At 34.7% G+C, this 19308-nt stretch overlaps 1 pseudogene; it reads left to right on the plus strand.

Annotated features, from left to right (window-relative positions):
- Window positions 1–19308, plus strand: part of LOC130228878 (solute carrier family 2, facilitated glucose transporter member 11-like) — a 30110-nt pseudogene that overhangs the window by 5247 nt on the left and 5555 nt on the right.

Consider the following 19308-nt stretch of genomic DNA (forward strand, 5'->3'; position numbering starts at 1 on the left):
CTTTTATAAAGTTAAAAAAGTTTTCACTCAATATTTAATATTACATATAATGTTGATAATGTTTCATATTACAAAAATATGATTTGTGCAGTAACCCAGTAATATTTATTACAATTAATAAATTACATTGCACGTTAAAATAGATGTAATTTAAGTATTATATTTACCCTAATGGACATTTAAGACATGAAAGGAAACTTTTAAGACTTTTAATATTTATTTAAGTTTTATTCAGATACTACTACTATTATTATTACAGTACTACTATTACCAACTCTTAAACTGTAATATAAATTGTAATTGATTAATTTAATAAAATCATTCAATATTAAATAAATAAACAAATAAGTTAATAATTCATTAATACTTAATCATAATAATATAATAAATGTATAATATATAATTAAATAAATTAATAATTAATAATTTTAAAAATCATTATTAAATAAATTAAATTAATTAGGTTAGTTATTGTTAATAATAGTATCTTTATAATTATGAATAATCAATTAATACTTAATAATAACAATAACAACAACAGCAATATATTAATAATAATAATAATAATAATAATAATAATAATTAATTAATAATTTTTTTAATATGTCTTTTTATATATTTTTAATATGTTTTATTCATTTCAGACCAACATTAACAAAATGAAAATGAAAAGTCTTTCTTTGACGACTAGCCAAATAACATTTTATTGACCTCTTATTTCAGGAAATTATTTCATTTCAGCTAACGCATACGCTTTATACTTTTATATTCATGGTTTTAGCTATAGTGCTGTTTTTAAAGTGTGTCAGTGTTTATTCATCTCTCGTGTGTCTGTGTGTGGTGTGTGTGTGTGTGTGTGTGTGTGGTGTGTGTGTGTGTTTGTTTCTTTCAGGCCGTACAGAACTTCATTAATCAGACCTGGACGGAGCGCTACAGCACTGAAATCTCCAGCGACATGCTGACTCTCCTCTGGTCCATCATTGTCTCCATCTTCACTCTCGGTGGGCTTGTAGGAGCATCTGTTGGAGGAACACTGGCTATTAGATTTGGAAGGTAAACTGAAGATCAAAATGCTGTGAAGAATGTGCTTGAAGGATTTCATTAAATGTGAAAGACTGGGGGATCAATAGGAAGATATTATACACTCAATAAATTGATGTTTGCTGTTTGTTCTCTCAGCTCTGGTGATATTTTTCTTTTTCAAATATTTCCCAAATTATGTTTAAAAGAGCAGGGATTTTTTTTACAGTGCTTCCTGTTAGGGCTGCACGATATTGGAAAAATCTAACATTGCGATATGTGTTTATTGTGCCATATGTATTGCGATATGAACACAATTTCACTAAATGAGTTGAATAACTATTTGGAAAGAATTATCACTTTAGATGGATTGGGATGATTCTGCAGAGTAGTATATATGCATAAAATATAAGAAACAATCTACAAGCGTAGATAAATTCAATAAAGTAAAAGATACCAATTAAATAAACAGTGTTTGATTGTTTTTTTTTTTCGATGAGTCAAGCTGTATTCAGTTGAACAGTAATCGAAATAATCAAATGTAAATAATACTGCGGGTGTCATGGTGGCGCAGTGGGTAACACAATCGCTTCACAGCAAGAAGGTCGCTGGTTCCAGCCTTAGCTGGGTCAGTTGGCATTTCTGTGTGGAGTTTGCATGTTCTCCTCATGTTGGTGTGAGTTTCCTCCGAGTGCTCCGGATTCCCCCACAAGTCCAAAGATATGCGCTAGAGGTAAATTGGGTAAGCGAAATTTTTCATAGTGTATGCGTGTGAATGAGAGGTGTATGGATGTTTCCCAGTGATGGTTTGCCGCTGGAAGGGCATCCGCTGAGTAAAACATTTGCTGGATAGGTTGGCGGTTCATTCCGCTGTGGCGACCACAGATTAATAATAGGACTTAGCCGAAAAGAAAATGAATGAATGAATGAATGAAAATAATACTGCATAGTCTTCGTTTTATTAGCAATTCAATTGTTATTCATTTGTCAAGGTTACAAACGGTACAATTTCTTAGGCTTATATGCGTTTAAAACCCTCACATAGTTACAGGCCTTAAAAAAATGAAATTGAAAATGATAAACTATAATGCAGACTCAACATTGCGCAAGTGTGCGATGTGACTATTGCAAATGAACACATTACGATATCGATGCTAAAACGATTTATTGTGCCAGCCCTACTTCCTATACTATATTTTCTTCTGGAGAAACTTTTATTTGTTTTATTTAAAAAAACAAAAAACATTTTAAGGTCATTATTATTAGCTCCTTTTGGCAATATTTTTTTCAATTGTCTCGACAGAACAAACCATCGTTATACAATGACTTGCCTAATTAACCTAATTAATCTAGTTACTAGCTTTACTTGTATATTGAAAAATATTATGTGAGGCAGCGCTATTAATTGGCGGCCTCGGGTCGAACTTGGCCCCTGCATCTGTTCAATACAGCACGAGCTGTAGTTGAAGGCTGCACAGAGCGTGAGTCACCTGACATTAAGCGAGAGTGGCGTTTGGATATGTTTGTAGAAAAGGCCTTTTGTACAAGGCATTGATATCGGTATTAGTGATGCAACGATTAGCCGATTTCACAATTAACTTTGCTTAAATTCATTATTGTTACTTAACCTTAAAGGCTTCTCAACGCCGCGTTTCTGTTGCATGGAACAAAACTGCTGCAACTAAACAAAGTTATTGCCATCTGGTGCGCTAGTTTAACGTTCTGAGCTTATATACCAAGGCTAATACGCACGCACACTGGATTAAACTATAGCAGCAGGCCGTTCACATATTACGTCTTTTCCGTGCGCAAGTTTGTTATTTTCCATGTAAGAATATATGCCAATTTTTTGCACGCAAGCGGGAGCGATGAGAGTGGTGAGAGTTTGTGCATGGCTTTCAGGTGCAATGTAAACAAAAGATATGTTAGACGAATTATTACAAATTATTAAAATGATTATGTATGTATGAACGCAAATGATAACAACACTTCATTTAAATGCTTAGCTAATATAAAGCTTAAATTTACATAGGATGTGATAAACCGGAAAACCATGATTATTCTTCAGACTATTTAATCGTACATCCAAAATCTATAATTGTTTCATTCCTAATTGTCACGCAGTTTAAAACACAACCTGTGGATGTGTCTGAATGTAGAAGAAGCCTATATAAACAATGCACTGCTTTTGTTGTGCTCTGAAATACAACATTGGAATGTTTGTTAAAAAAAAAAAGCCACATTGTACAATGCAGTGATGTTATGTAGTTTCAAAATACAATATATTAACATTTTAATGTAGATAAATACAACGTAGGTGTCTTAAGGAGCAAAAATACAACATATGGGCTCTTATATGCTGTTGTGTCATATCAGTTGGGATATGACTTGCAAGGAATCAGTTATTAGAAATGACTTGTTAAAACTATTATGTTTAGAAATGTGTTGAAAAAATCTTTTTGTAGAACAGAAATTGGGGAAAAATATAGAATTGGACTAATAATTCTGGTTTCTGACTAATAAAACTTAAAATAAGCTGAAACAACACAATTATTGAGTTTTTTGGCACAGCTTAATTGATTTATGTTTAATCTAATTTGTAAAAGCTAATAAAATAATTTGCCTTCATGTCGTCCCAAAATAAATTGATTGTGTGGAAGCCAGCATGTTTTACAGTGCAGACCTGATTTTTTTTTTTCCAGGAAAGGGACTCTACTGTTCAACAACACCTTTGCTCTGCTGGCTGCTTTGTTCATGGGTTTGAGTTATCCTGCAAGCACGTTTGAGCTTTTAGTCATTGGACGCTTCCTGACAGGAGTAAACGCAGGTAATTTCAATATTTACAGTTGAAGGCAGAATTATTAGTCCCCCTGTTTATTTTTTTCCCCAATTTCTGTTTAACAGCAAGCAGATTTTTTTTCAAACACATTTCTAAACATAATAGTTTTAATAACTCATCTCTAATAACAAATTTTTATTTTATCTTTGCCATGATGACAGTAAATAATATTTGACTAGATATTTTTCAGGACACTTCTATACAGCTTAAAGTGACATTTAAAGGCTTAACTAGGTTAATTAGGTTAACTAGGAAAGTTATTGTATAATGATGGTTTGTTCTGCAGACTACCAAAAATATATAGCTTAAAGGGGCTAATAATTTTGACCTTAAAATGGTGTTTAAAAAATTTAAAACTGCTTTTATTCTAGATGAAATAAAACAAATAAGACTTTCTCCAGAAGAAAAAATATTATCAGACATGCTGTGAAAATTTCCTTGCCCGGTTAAACATCAAATTCAAAGGGGGGCTAATAATTCTGACTTCTTCTGTATATATATATATATATATATATATATATAATATATATTTATATATATATATATATATATATATATATATATATATATATATATATATATATATATATATATATATATATATATATATATATATATATATATATATATATAGCATAACACATACTGTTCATCTTGGTAGGTTTACCTTTAGTAGGTAAATCTCTAATGGTTAATGGAGGCTGCTTCTCACTCAGGGCTGTTTATGGTAATTAGGGAGAGATTGTCACTAATGGGTGGAGCTTTCCTCTTTTGATGACACGTACAAAGGGAGAATGTCAATCAAAGTGTTTCTGCAGTTTTTATCAAGTGTGATTATATCAAATAGAATTAATTCAATTTTAATTAGCTTAATTTTAAATATTCACACACTATTGCCACACAACTGTTTAAACCCCTTATAAAAGTGTTTTATAATTACTAAACAAAGATATGAATTTAAAAAGCCACAAAACATGAGCATTTCTTATAACTGACCTCTCATTTGCTGGACAGGTATTGCGATATGTGTTCAGCCTCTGTACATTGGAGAAATTGCACCTCGAGCTCTGCGTGGAGCAATGGCCATGGGAACCTCCATCTTCATCACTGGAGGAATCCTGACAGGACAGGTCATGGGTCTGAAGTAAGGACAAAACTTGTGCTGTCCTGTAGATCAAATAGTAGATTATGATAGCAAGGTTGCAGGTTCAAATTCAAGGGAAAGCATGAACTGATAACATTCCCAGTTTGCTCTTATGGTTATATTGGGTTCTTAAAAATAACACAATGGGTAAATGTGGTTTGTTTGTTTGTTGGTAATCCAGTCATTCCAGTAGGAATCTGTACAGGCAGGAGCATTCATTTGATGGGGCAAAAAATAAATAAATAAATAAATATTAATCACCACACAAAAAGTTTAAGCAGGTCTTGTGAATTCACCATTCTTGCCAGCAGGAAGCAGTTTGGTTCATAAATGACTGCTATGTGAGCAGAGCTTCATATTAAACAACTTAAACAAACAAATGGACCTCTTTTACACATGAAATACTACTGTAATCAACATTATTTTTTGGTTTTCCGAATGTATTTCCAAATGTATGTTCAAATTTCCAAAGTATGAAACAATTTGTATTTGTGTCTTTAAATGGAGCAGCATCACACAAAAACAAAAATAATCATATGCAGAATTTCATTGATGCCCATGCAGATTTGTCTGAGATTATTGATTTAATGCTCATCTAAAATGAGGACAATGGGAGATAAAGTCTCTTATTCTCATAAAACGTATTCTTATTCTTTAGATGCAAAGCTGAATGTTTTCATTGTTAAACAATCCTTCAGAAATGACACTAATATGAATATTTGGTGCTTTGTTATTATTATCATCTACTATTGGTGTTCAATTATTAGTTTGTTTTTACCTATAGCATGTAGAAAATCCTTTCTGCCACAAAAAATAAGAAGGAAATTAGCATATTAAGATGACTGACAAAGTTTTAGGAACAACAAATAATAACTTGACTTCTAGTTGGTAATTTGGTATCAGAAGTGGCTTATATGAAAGACAAAGGCCTCTAGATTACGCTTATTTTACCAAAATAAAATATGATCATGCCTTGATTTTTAACTATTTCATTAGGACAGTAAGGTCTGACTTTGCTTAGACTAAAGTCTTGTCACTGAACAGAAATAATGTACAGTAAAGAATATAAAGTCATGCTGCAGTGGAAAAAGAATGAATTTTGTGTCTTACTCCCATGAGCTTTGAGGACTGCATCCATACATCTCTGCAATGACTCAAATCATTTATTAATAAAGTCATCTGGAATGACAAACAAAGCGTTCTTGCAGGACTCCCAGAGTTCATCAAGATTCTTTAGATTCATCTTCAATGCCTCCTCCTTCAATTTCATCCTTTATGCTCGGTTCACACCAAGGGCTCTATTTTGACGATCCATGCACAAAGTGCAAAGCGCAGGGCGCAAAAGCAATAAGGACATGTCAGAATCCACTTTTGCTAATTTAAGGACAGAAAAATGCGCTTTGCACCGTGGCGCATGGTCTAAAAGGGTTGAGCTTATTTTCTTAATGAGTTATAGGTGTGTTTTGAGAATAAACCAATCAGAGTCTCATCTCCCATTCCCTTTAAGAGTCAGTTGCGTCGCGCCATAGTGCATTTGCTATTTACATGACGGACTTTGTAAGTGGAAAAACTGAACACTTCACTAGAGAGAAAACAGTTAAACAGAGCATCTACAGTGCAAGAATGAGAGATTTGCGAGAAGCGCAAAGATTTGTTTCAAAACTATTTCTAAATTCAGTTCTAATTTCCAGCAAACGAATAAATGAACAATAATAACAAAGTGTTTTATCCTAATACACTTGCTATGCCCCATATGGTCTAAAACCTGACAGGTGGGCAAATCTAAGCTTGTTTTTAATAAAACAAATATAAATATGCAAATAATAAATAATACTACTAATAATAATAACATTATACAAAAGCAAATTGTTATGAATAAACTGAAAAAGCCCCCCGAGATGAAGAAAGCATGAAAGTATGGTTTTTATATTTATGTAGGCTAGAAAATAATATGTTTTGTAACATTTTAATTCTTTATATTTATATCTTGTATATATATCCTTAATATTATAATTCTTTTTCATATATTTGCTTATTGCTGTTCATCCAGTCTGTATTAAGCAATGTGTAAGCGAGGCGTTAACACGCTCTGCGCTGGACAATAGACTGGCTTTGTTCTGGTCTATTGAACAGTCTATTATAGTTTCTCAATATAGCAACGCACCAGCAATGCGCCTCAACACGCCTCCTTTTTTAGACTAGAACGCCTATATATACATATGAGCGCAAACGCATTTGCCATTTAAACAGTGTGGCGCAAAACATCAAAACGACTCTTGCGCCAAGTTGAAATAGCAAACAACTATTGCGTTGCGCCTTGTGCCGGGTGTATGATAGGGCCCCAAAAGTTAATTTAAGTATTCGTGCGAGTAAATTACAAAGTTGCAAATGTACAAATAGATGTGAATTTCCTCCAGGTGGTGCAAATAAAGTGGAAAGTGCAGCATGTTTGCTGCGAACATGTGGAATTCACCACAAGCAAGTCTTCTGCACAAGTTCAACTTGACTGGATAATTTGTGTGAGGCAGAAAACATCCTGTGAGTAACACTGTGTTCACACAAGATGTGGAGCACTGCATCACTTGCTCTGGTTTACTCATGGGATGTTTTTCTCCTTGTGCAAATTTTTTTTTCGTATGATGATTACAGTTGCATGTCAGTAATGTGTATTGTTGTTGTTTGTTTATGTCAGAGAGTTGTTAGGTAAGGATGAGTACTGGCCGATCCTCTTGTCCACCATCTGTATTCCAGCCGTCCTGCAGCTTCTGACTCTGCCCTGGTTCCCCGAGAGCCCTCGATACCTGCTCATCGACCGAGGGGACGACATCGCCTGTCAGAAGGGTATAGACACTTTCATAACTCTTTGCATTTTTATTTTATGGTTAAAAACATAGTAAATTAAGCAGTCGACGTAAAACATGAGATTGAAATATAAACTCATCTTCACAAGCTTTACTTCTACAAGCTTGACCAAAATGCTTCATGTAATAATTAAGCGATACCGCTAAGATGAAACAAAACTGACATCTTTTTAATCAATGAATAAATGAGTGACGATAAAGCAGATGATCAACAGCCGACTAAACAAAGCATCATCTATCTCCAGCTTGTTTCCAACATATTTTCTGGCAAAAAAAAGTCATGAGTCACATTCAAACTCATGATTGCTTTTGAAAGGAAGACGATGTTCTCAACTCAGTCGCGCATAATCACAAAATCGAAGCGTCTGGAGCATAAAATCTCATTGCAATGATCACACTTGAACGGATGTCATGATGTGCACTCAGTAGGGAGCTAAACTGAAGCTGTTGAGCCATAATAGCCAACAACAGAAAGCCAGAAGAGAATCTCGTGAGTCAAGGAATGTTACGCCCCTATTCTGTTTTTCTTTCAGCTCTAATGTGGTTCCACGGCCAGGATAAGTACCACGGAGAAATGGAGGACATTGAAAGAGAAAGGCTCAGCGCGGTCGGCATTAAACCTAAAAAGCCTTGGGAGCTTTTTACGGACAGCAGTATCCGCTGGCAGCTCCTCACCCTCGTGGTGATCCACACGTCCCAGCAACTCAATGGCATTAATGCGGTGTGTATCTCATTCAGACACCAAAAAAACCAACTACACTTGAAAGATTTATGTTTGTTCAAGCTGCTTATTTAAAATGAGCTGAAACAAGACAATTCTAGTGGGGTTGTTGGATTGTTGAATCAAAACCATCGCCAGAGCTTCCTTTTCAATTGAAAAATTTCAATATTAAAAATATGACATTCCAACATTTTGTTTCTCCTCTACAAACATTTGCTGTTTGCTCAAGCTGCTTATTTAAAATGAGCTGAAACAACACAATTCTTGTGGGGTTTTTTTGAGGGGACAACTTAATTGTTTTATGTTCAATCCACTTAAATTTGCAAAAACTAATAATTTAACTTAATTCCTTCATGTTGGTCCAACACAAATTGATTGTGTGGAACCCAGCATTTCCTAAAAACACTACAGAAACACTACAGTATAATTGTATTTCCACCACTGTTACGGTCCTTACCTAAACAAGACTCGCGATCCTAAGACAAAACAACAGCCAAAGTGCTCCAACTAAATTATTTATGAACAAAGTAATCAGCAAAACAGTCCAAAATGACGAGAGCTGTGGAGCCCAACAGCACGTTAAACAAACAACCAAACAAACCTAAAGCGGGTTGGGACTCTACACTTAAAACTAAAGTCAAAAAGAAAGTATAAAGGACAACGCAACAATAAAGCTGTCAGAAACGGTGGTGGCGTGGAGGAATGAGCGAGAAATCAGCTTCCTTCCATTTTAAAAACCTGATGTCACCAAATCAACCAATAGAAAAGTGAAAAGGGAAGAAGACAAGATCAATTGAAAGTAATAATTACGGGCAGGAGTGAACGCCACACGTAACCCCTAAAATAGCGACTGGTACAACAAAACAAAAAATAAATAAATAAAACAAAATACCACCCATCACCATATAGTAATACGTGATTTGCAACAGCGAGCACATTGTCTTTACCAGCAACGTGTTCCATTTCCAAGTTAAAAGCTCATATCATCAGATGTTGGTTAGAATTACACATTTTCTAAATAATGATGAGAGGGTTGCGATTGGTGTAGATGGTAATTGAAAATGTAAAATTGTTGAGGGCCAAAACCATCGCCAGAGCTTCCTTTTCAATTGTTGAGTATGATTTTTGATATTCCTGAAGCTGCATGCTGATATTAAAAATATGACATTCCAACATTTTGTTTCTCCTCTACACACGTTTGCTCAAACTACTTAATTAAAATGAGCTGAATCAACACAATTCTTGAGGGTTTTTTGGGGAGGACATTATTGTTTTATGTTCAATCCACTTAAATTGGTAAACACTAATAAGTTAACTTAATTCCTTCATGTCCTTCAATGTACCCTACAAACAAGACACTACAGAAACCAGAGAACATCAGAGAAGGTCTAATTGTACGTACTGTACCACCACAAATCCTGAAGCATCCATTTTCATTATGTTCGGGACGAAAACAAACACTAAATTAAACTGCTGTAAAAATGCATTCGATTTTTTTTTTGCATAAATCTGTTAATCAAGCTGAGTCCTGATCAAAACTACTAAATTGTTTAGAAAATGACAGGATTTTACCTTTAATTGCCAAATTTATAACTGATGTCACTGATTTGATCAACACAGGCTCATTCTGAAAAGGTAGCCCTATATATACATTTCTGGAGATCGGGAATTATATAACTAGAAGTACGTATTGCTGCATTTCGTCTTTAAAACAAAAGCGATATGATGCCAATCCTTTTCGTGCTTACCAGCTAACTGCTTCCCTTCATATGGAAGACTTTTCCTACTGTTACTGGTTTGTCCAGTAGCTCGCTATGTACCTCGGAAGGCTTGAGACGCAGAGAGGAGTTGACCGCAATGACAGGGTTTGAATCCAGCGAAGAACAGTTCCAGAAAGCATGTGAGCCAAAAAACAAAATAAACTAGTAAATAACAGGTTGAGAATGTGGTAAAACCTGAAAACGTGGTTAAAATCAGGTGAGGGATTTTCTTTTTCTGGATTGCTTTTTAAAACTGGGTTGGGTTTAGGGAAGTGGGTGGTCACTAGTCAATTGGTGCTTCTGAAAACACTATTGGTTGGGTTTAGGGAAGAAGGAGAGTGGGTCAGTCAATTTGTCAGCCATTCAGTCAGTCAATCAGTCAGTCGACAGCACACTCTGGTAGATTTACGTGAGAACAGCAGGTGCGAATGGCACTCGCGAGAGAAATCTGAGATCTCAGAAAGCATACACAGCGGCCATTGGTGGATTCTCAAAAACAAAAACTGAAAAAATAATATACCTTCTGGGAAGTATTTGGTGCACTGTAGAAATGTATATAGTGGAACTTTCAGAACAAGCCTGGGATGGATTTGATGAGAGCATTGTTGAGTTTTTAAACATTTTAAAGCATTTTGCCATAATATGTGTCAAAATAAGATTTGTCACCAAAATCATTCTGCTAGCTCAAATTAAGACTTAAAATGACCTCAGAGTGGACGAAAACATCCCTAACAGTACATAAAGGATATAAAAAAAATAATGTTGCAATATTTTCTTTCTCTTCTATACACACTAAATATCTGATAATTAACAGTTCAGTATTTTGTGTTTTCACTTTATTTACGGTAGTGAATTGCATAATGAAAGCTTGATCTCTGCTCTGTCGACTTGAAAATCGATGATAAAAATTCAGCTCTACAGTTTAACCTTGTGACTTATTGACATTTTATTAGTTTGAAATAAGAAATAATACAGAAAGGAATAAGTTTTTAAAATAACGTTAAATGTACTGGCAGTTTATTACAAGGTTTTCGTAGCGTGATACAAAACACCAACCCAGACAATAGATCACGTTAGACTATTAGAAATGTTAATAAAAGTAACTTTTTTACATTTTTCAAGGTTAAAAGTTGTTGGAAGAAAGATCAAAGTCCCTTAATGTAATTCAAAAGCACAAATAAATGGGGGGAAATAATAAAATAAAAACATGAATCACAAAATATGGAAAACTGCTAATTTACAGATTTTTTTTTACAGTGCAATATATCCTAATTCATAAAACCAGTCTTATGTTGCATGGATATATTTTAGCAGTAGTCAAAATAAAGTGTATGGGTCATAATTAGTGGCTTTTCTTTATGCCAAAAATAATTTGAATAGTAATTAAAGATCATGTTGCATGAAGAAATGTTGCATGTTACACTCCAAAAAATGCTTTTTCTGCTTGTTCAAACTACTTATTTAAAACGAGTTGAAACAACACAATTCTTAAAAAAATTTTTACGGACAACTAAATTTGTGGGTGGCGCGGTGGCTCAGTAGGTAGCGCTGTTACCTCACAGCAAGAAGGTTGCTGGTTCGGGCCCCGACTGGGTCAGTTGACATTTCTGTGTGGAGTTTGCATGTTCTCCCTGTGTTGGCGTGGGTTTCCTCCGGGTGCTCCGGTTTCCCCCACAGTCCAAAAACATGTGGTATAAGTGAATTGAATAAGCTAAATTGGCCGTATTGTATGAGTGTGTGTGAATGCGAGAGTTTGTGGGTGTTTCACAGTGCTGGGTTGCAGCTGGAAGGGCATCCGCTGCATAATATACAGTTGAAGTTAGAATTATTAGCCCTCTTTTGAATTTTGTTTTCTTTTTTTAAATATTTCCCAAATGATGTTTAACAGAGCAAGGAAACTTTCACAGTATGTCTGATAATATTTTTTCATCTGGAGAAAGTCTTATTTGTTTTATTTCGGCTAGAATAAAAGCAGTTTGAAATTTTTTTTAAATAAAGCTTTTTTTTCGATAGTCTACAGAACAAACAATCATCATACAATATCTTGCCTAATTATCCTAATCTGCCTAGTTAACTTAATTAACCTAGTTAAGCCTTTAAATGTCACTTTAAGTTGTATAGAAGTGTCTTGGAAAATATCTAGTCAAATATTAGAAACAATGACAAGAGACACAGACTAAGACCGAATATAAGTGCTCGGCCCATCAAACTCGAGCCGAGCACAACATACTAGACAAGACAGGACTAGTGTCTGGACTCTAAAACAAGAATTAACAAGACTGAAGTGGCAGAATCCTGACAGGTTATTGTTCAAACTCTGCAGATTATTGAGTCTGTCGTTCAGTCTATTTGTTTATCTAATAATTCAGGGGGGCTAATAATTCTGACTTTAACTGTATATGCTGGATACGTTGGCGGTTCTTTCCACTGTGGCGACCCCAGATTAGTAAAGTGACTAATGAAAATGAATGAATGAACTAAATTTGTTAAGTTGGCTTAATCCATTTGTGTTGGGACAACATGAATGAATTGTGTGTGTGTTTTTACATTTTAGAAAATGTAGTAGTTCTTAATTGATTAGTAATATGCATTGCTAACTTAATTTTGACTAATTTAAAAGGGTATAGTTTTTCAAATCCTATTGATTTTAACATGCCAATAATAGAAAGCAAACAATTAAACCATTAAAGACCCAAAGGATCATTACAGTTTAAAACCAATATAATTTCCATTATAGTTATTAAAATCATTTCCAATTGTATGATAGTTTCTACAATTTTCTTTTCAGCAGGGCCAGAAACAACAGCTTCAGATTAATAGCTTGCAACATAAAAAAAAAAAAAAAAAAAAAAGATTAGCCTTGATTGCTGATGTGTGCTCTATTAAAACAGAAGAAAAAACCAGGCCATCCCTCTGAACCGGCATGTGACTGGCCTGCTGTGGATTAAACCCTGAACTTTTTTTCTTACAGCAAATGATTATTGAAGGGATAAAATAAGAAATAGTTTCAGAGTTTTGCTTTGAGGCTGTGAAGTTTATCTCGGCTGAATATCATGAGCATGAAGGAGATTTTCCACACATATTTAAAAGCTTGCAAATTGTCATGTGAGGTAGCAGAGCTGCAAGACCAATGCTGAATCATGCACAGCAAGCACTTTTTAGAAACTTGTTGAAAATTGTAAAAATAGATATTATGTTTAACATTTTGACATTAAGACCTGCTAAAATATACATGCAGCTGGGAAAATAAGTATTGAACATGTCATTTTTCTGGTGCTGTTGACTTGAAATTTTCCCCTGATGTTGGTAACAACCAAAGAAATCTATAAATGCAAAGAAAACAAATCTAATTACTTTACAAATTATGTGCAATAAAATGAAATGACGCAGAGAAAAAGTATTTAACACATGAAGAAACTGAGGTGTAGAAAGGCAGTGAAAGCCCAGCCAGCAGCTGAAATCTCTCAGTAGTTCTTAAGCAACCCTCTGCCCTTCATCACTGTAAATTATTATTCACTGCTTCAGTCCAACATCTACATTAGAAGGAGGATGAAGAAGAAACCAAGGTGGGCATTTCAGTAAGACAATGATCCAAAACACAGCCGAGGAAACTCTAATATGCTTTCAGAGAAAGAAAATCAAGCTGTAGAATGGCCTAGCCAATCACCTGACCTGAATCAAATAGAGAATATAAAATAAACATCTGATTTGATAGACGAGATTTTAAATCTGCAAAATCTGCTTATATTCCATGTCAACAGCTGCTTTAGAAATATTATTCCCAGGAAAAAATATGATGTGTTCCCCACTGTAACCTTTAAAATATAGAAACAATTACGTAAACTGAACCCATCTCTTACAAAAATAAACCATGGTATTATCACAGATATAGTGCTAATCACTGAGCCACCCAGCCACTCAAATACACACTTAAACGATGAAAGATTTACTTCAGATTTACTAAATAAAGAGGTTTGTCCATGTGTGTTTTCTACAGGTGGTTTGTCAAGCCTACTCACCTGTGAAATACAGACATTTGCACCAGACACTTTCTTACAATCACTCCATATCTTCAACAAAACAAAACAAAACAAAAAAAACATTGAGCATTTATGAAGTGTGCCTCACACAGGTGAGTTGGCTTAACAAACCACCTGTAAAGACATTCTTCTCTCTCTATAAAATAGCACTTAATTCTCTGGGCACAAACAGTTGCTCTGTTTAATTAGCACTTTTTGTGTGTATTTTCTCTTCAAGTTCAAGTTCATTTATTTAAAGAACACATTTAAAAACAGTCACAAGACTGACCAAAGTGCTGTACATAACTCAAAGTAAAATAAAAAGACAGAATATAAAAACACAAAAATACGGCGAGAGAAATGACTGAAAAAAATGAAGCTGTAATGAAATAATATTAAAAAGCCAAGCTAAATAGGAGTGATTTAAAAATCGATAGTGATTGAGCTATTCTAATTTTAAGCGGCAAAGTGTTCCATAACTGTGGACCCGCCACAGAGAAAGCTCTAACCCTTCTACGTTTCAGTCTGGCCTGAGGAACTGAAATAATATTGTGATCACTTGATCTAAGAGATCTTAAAGGAGTGTAAAAGTGCAACAGCTCTGAGAGATAGGTTCTTCTTGTTGAATAGCTGAATGCCTCCTCAATTATAAGTCACTTTAGACAAAATCGTCTGCTAAATGACTAAATGTAAATGTCTTACAATGGTAAAAAAGACAGAATTGGCACAAAAGAGGATGGCTTTGGCAAACTACTGTATGTACAGTGTTCATAGGCGGAGGGTGAACAATTTCCAGGGTAAGGCTAAGATATGCGCTGCCCTTTAATGCATTTAAAAAAAATTGCGACCGACCAAGAAGAGGTTTTAACAAAAGCACCACCTATCAACAAACGTCTATTATATTCAACACGCACATTAAGTTATTTTATTAAACTAACCCACTGATCTACACCGGTCAAAAGTTTGGGGTCAGTTTATATATATTTTTTTATTATTATTACTTTTATTTAAAAATCTAATTAAAATTATTCTGTTCATATTTATTACTTAATGTATGCAGTTTCAAATGAAATTATTACTACTTGTTGCTTTTATTACTATTACCAGTAATAACTTTATTACTTTTAATAAGAGCGATTTCTGAAGGATCGTGTGACTCTGAAGACAGAAGTAATAAAGCTGAAAATTCATCATCGCGGACGCAGCCCTCACTATTCTGCCACCCTAGGCGGCCGCCTAGGTTGCCTCTGGATGCGCCGGCCCCGAGAACATAAAATCATTCTCTTTTTCACGAGGCCAATCGAAAACCAAACTTGTAATTCAGCAATAAATATTTGACCTTTAAAATATAAAACTCCAAACGATTGCCTGAACAAGATTACTACACTATAGGCTAGACTACGTTAATGAAACTACCAATTTAATGCTGAAAATAAGTTAAACCAGTGTAATATATTATAATACCTCTCTCGTAATACTCATTTGTCATTTTATTACTTATGTCCTTGACCAGCAAAAAAAAATAGTACACTGGCCAGCACTTTTGGTTTGGTTTTCAGAGCAGCTGCTTACTCCAGTAATAAACAGCGCTCACCAGTGCAACATGCGGGTTGGACAGTTTCCATTTTTGTGCGGAGGGGGACTTAAAATTTGATTGACAAACTTACAATAGCTAAAGTGTTGTGTTAATCATCAACATTAAATTACAGTTATATTACACCTTACACCTGTTACATGTTTTCAATGCATTTTTTTTCTTTGCTGCTATCTCCGTGGTCTCTGGCCAGGGGGAGGCTAAGCCTTCCCCCGCCTTACACATGCTCCGCCTATGACAGTGTTTCTTTTAAGTATTCGGTTTAACTCTCTTATATACTGTGCGAGTTGGTGTAACCCCTATTGAAAACGATTTCTCTTCCATCAGATTTATTTCTATGCAGACTACGTGTTCACCCAGGCTGGGATTCCAGCTGACAAGATTCCTTACGCTACAGTGGGAACCGGAGCCTGCGAGTGCATCACTGCACTGACCTGCGTAAGTGGAGATTTATCGCTTCAGTTATTTATCTCAGAACCCATGACTCAGGCCATAGGAATAACACAAAAATGTCATGTTTATATTATAACATTGATTGCTAGGTCATTGTCACGATTGGGTTAGGGAAAGGACGAGTACTTGCAAAACTAAAATGGGTATTTCTTAAAAACAAAACATAAAACATAACTAAAAGACAAAAAAACAGACTTGGCTGGGCTGGCAGGGAAGTTCAGGACAAGACACGGCAGGAACATGAAGAACTGGCACAGGAAAGCAGACAAGAGGAAGCTATAAACAAGAGCAAATTGGTAAACAAACAAGTGAACATAATAAACTAATAATGGGATAACAACAAGGGACAAGACAATAGACAGGAGAGCACATGACACAAGGACAACATACGAGCCAAGTGATCACATCAAACAGGACTAGAACACAATGTAAACACCAAGCTACGTGCTTTACATAGCACCAACAGAAGAACGTAAGACAGGAGTACACGATAAATAAAAAAAAACTCTACAGTGCACTCACACATGTATGTAACAGTATGCCGTGGACAAATCGAGCACGCATGAGCCAAGCCGCTACAAAGACAAGAACATGCGGCTCATTCGAGACCGCGCATTAGAAACAATGACAAGAGACTAAGACCGAATATAAGTGCTCGGCCCATCAAACTCGAGCCGAGCACAACATACTAGACAAGACAGGACTAGTGTCTGGACTCCAAAACAAGAATTAACAAGACCGAAGTGGCAGAATCCTGACAGGTTATTGTTCAAACTCTGCAGATTATTGAGTCTGTCGTTCAGTCTATTTGTTCATCTAAATGAGTGTAAATATATATTCAATTGATTTTGTATTTAATTATATCATTGAATAATATGCTGTTTTGATGATTTGTGTACAATACACTATGTAAAGTATTATTTTCTGTCTTTTAGTGGTTTGTATTATATGAAAGATGTGTTGTAGTTTTTTTTTTTGACCAAACAAGAAGTTAAACATTGTTAAACTGAAATAAAAGTGAATGAAGTTATCATTATTTTTATTTGTTAGGTTTTCAACTCCTCTTAAAATAATTCTGCATAGTAATTAAATAATTTTGCACAGACATAGCAAAAATTCAGTTTGGCCCTGTTTATTGGCACTGCAGATTATGAACATATGAGGAGTCTCTAAATCTCTAAAGCCTCTAAATCCATCAGACCTCTTTTCTTGAAAATGAGCATTTTCTATCAGGCTCCTATAATTAGGTTACGAAGTTTCATTTTATATGTAATTAAAAGATTATTAGCTAGTAAATAAAATAACTTTTTTCATAAATGTCACTTTAGACAATACTTTGGTTTTCAACAAATTAGATTTTTTTGCATCAAATCCAGCTAAATCCACTTGTACTTTTTTTGCAAAAACCTCTAAATCCACCTATCAAGACAAGACAGTGTAACTGAACAATTACTAAAGATGCAATTAGAAACTATATTTCCAAACATAAAATCACCTAAAATTAAAAATACATCTGTCAAGTAAGTGGCGGTTCATCCCGCTGTGGTAAACCAGGGAAAAAGCAGAAGGAAAATGAATGAATGAAATCTGTCAAGTAAATGCATTAATCAATAACATTAAAACTGACATAATTAAATATTAACAATCAGTTGTCATTTCTGACATTTGGGATTTAGATTTAATGCAAGTAGAGCAATGTAAACATAGTAAACTAAGCTTGGTAGATTCAAATATTGTAGTTTAAAACATTGTGAAACATCAATATCTGTGCATTTTCCATAAATATAAAAGCTTATCAGACATATGGGGAATATGAAGTAGGCTAATATAAATGTATAGTTTGATACACTATTTTTATCTTTTAAAAAATAGCTTAAATTAGCAAATAAAACACAAGGTGGGCCTTCTGGGCAAAAAGGGATGCCTCTCTGACAAATTTGGAAGCTGTCATTCATTCATTCTCATCATACTCAAGGTCCTGGTCTCGTTTTCGTCTCTTGTTTATCCTCATAGCATCTACATGGGATAAAATAACGACATCTTAACTCTGTCTTTCGTGAAATGGAGTTGCCGTTTCATGTACAGTAAATCAGACTCATTCAAAGTAGCGTCGCTGTGCAAACAAACGTTATGAATGCATGCTACTCTTCCAACTGTACATTGTGTTTTCTTTTTCTTATAATGCAGAGTTTTGAGGTAAGGGACGCTTTCATTTACCATCCACTAACGGCCGGACAGGCTCATCCAGTTTATCAAATTCTGTCTTTTAAAATCGAAATCGTAAGCGGAATAAACCAGTCTCCTTATAAAGCTTACAAAGCGCGCTGCTACATTGAAAACATATGATTCGATTCACGTCTTCTGATTGGTTCTCGGGATATAGCGGCTTTTGCTGTCAAAGGCAAGTGACATTTAGCGGCTTTTGCCAACAAACTATTATTTCTGAATGCACTGAAGCTGGGATTTAGATGATTAGAAGCAAATCTATTTGTTGAACATGTACTACGTGCCTAAAGCATTTACTCAATGTCATTATTTTATTTTTGGTGGAAGTGGCGTTTAGCAGTTTTTGCATCTTCATATGTTGATCCAGAGATATGATTCCTATATGACAAAATCTGACTTCACAAACTGTTCTCCAGGCTTAGAATTAGATGTTTAGACTGTTTATATACCAGATTAAAAAAAAATGCTTCAAAAACCTGTGTGTGTTTGTTTCAGGGTCTTCTGATCGAGTCTTTGGGAAGAAGAGCTCTTATTATCGGAGGATATACTCTGATGAGCGTGTGCTGCATTTGTTTCACCATCGCACTCACTTTTCAGGTCTGTAGTGACTTAGAAATTCTCTATATTAAATATACTATACTAATATACTATTAAAGTCCCTTTAAAGTCTG

Source organism: Danio aesculapii, chromosome 5, assembly GCF_903798145.1.
Source record: "Danio aesculapii chromosome 5, fDanAes4.1, whole genome shotgun sequence".
In the NCBI taxonomy this organism is placed as follows: Eukaryota; Metazoa; Chordata; class Actinopteri; order Cypriniformes; family Danionidae; genus Danio; species Danio aesculapii.